General features: G+C 38.2%; 1 pseudogene; it reads right to left on the minus strand.

The window, feature by feature from the left end:
* Positions 1-629: 629 nt before the first annotated feature.
* On the minus strand, positions 630-1,159 carry Mrpl30-ps9 (mitochondrial ribosomal protein L30, pseudogene 9; annotated as a pseudogene).
* Positions 1,160-1,496: the final 337 nt, after the last annotated feature.

Raw genomic sequence — 1,496 nt, forward strand, 5'->3', positions numbered from 1 at the left:
TCTGATGATTACTTCTTTTGCTGCAAGGAACATTTTAATTTCATGTAAGCTCACTGCCCCGTTCTCAGGGCTATTTCTTGTGCTGTTGGAGTCCTTATTAGAAAGTCCTTGCCTATGTCCATATCTTGAAGTGTTTTTTTTTTCTCTAGCAGTTTTAAACTTTCAGGTCTTTATTATTACGTTTTTATTTCATTTTGTGTGGGGTAAGACATGGAGATTGAGTTTTATTTTTCTACAGGTACACATACAGGTTTCCTACTACCATTTGTTGAAGAGGGTGTCTTTTTTCTAGTGTATGATTTTAACAATTACGTGGCTGTAACTTTGTCAGTTTATTTCTATGTCCTTTATTCTTTTCCTTTGATCAATGTGTCTGTTTTTGTGACAGTACCACACTTGGTGGTTTGTTTGTTTGTTTATTTATTTATTTATTTATTTATTTATTTATTTTTTGAGCCATGACTGATCTGGGAATATTTAGTGCGTTGGGTGTTAAAGCACAATGGTGGTATTCTATGCTGGCCTATCAGTTGGTACAGTTTAAAACATACTCACTTTTTCTGGGGCACCGTGCACACAAAGATCTACATTCCACAGTGGGGCACCAATGAAAGCTCTGAACTATACTCTCATCCATGGTACATCTGGTAAGGATCCTAAGCCCACTGGTTGTACCTATTCCGGAAACATATCATCATTTTCTCTCGGAGTTTACTCTGGGTCTTCTTGCAGACTCTACAAATTCCCTCAAGAGCTTCTTTCTTGCAGTTGACTTTTTCCATGATTTTTTTCCTATAACCAGTCTTTCTCCTTAGCCAAAAGCCAGATGGAATCAAAGGAAGCGTAGCAGACCACTCTTCTGTCTTTCTCTTGCCTTCCATGTGTTGAAGGATGTTAGAGTTCTGACTGGTGGCTTCAGGACACTGGGAACCAAGGTGGTCACTCTATCAGGGACTGTTGCACTATGCCCAGATGCCAGGTGTCTGCACCAGGTGTGACAAGTCTTAGAGCAGAGGAAACAGCTGAAATCCGAATATGTCTAAAATGAATGGTAGACCGTGAAGGCATTTTTGGCAGGTTCCTATAGGTTGAAGACGCCAAGACATTCAGGGGGCGTAATATTCCTGAAGCAGCTTTCACCCATGAAGACAGAGGTCATCACCTTGAAGCCTGGTGGTTTAGTTTTAATTGTAAAGGTCTTTCTTTCCTTGGTTAGATCTATTAGTCATTTCTTTACTCTCTGTGAAGCTATTAGGATTAGGATATTTTCTTAATCTTTTTTTTTTGTGGCACGTTTGCTGTTGTATATAGGAAAGCTACTGATTTTTACATGTTATGTTTTGAATTCTGATACTTTGCTGAAAATGTTTATCAAATATAAAAGTTTTCTGGCAAAGGCTTCAGGGAATTTTAAATATGGGACCATGCTCTCTCCAAATAGGGATAATGTGAGTCCTTTCTTTGCTATTTTATATTTCCCTTTATATGAATGATTC

Source organism: Rattus norvegicus, chromosome 18 (genome assembly GCF_036323735.1).
Source record: "Rattus norvegicus strain BN/NHsdMcwi chromosome 18, GRCr8, whole genome shotgun sequence".
In the NCBI taxonomy this organism is placed as follows: domain Eukaryota; kingdom Metazoa; phylum Chordata; class Mammalia; order Rodentia; family Muridae; genus Rattus; species Rattus norvegicus.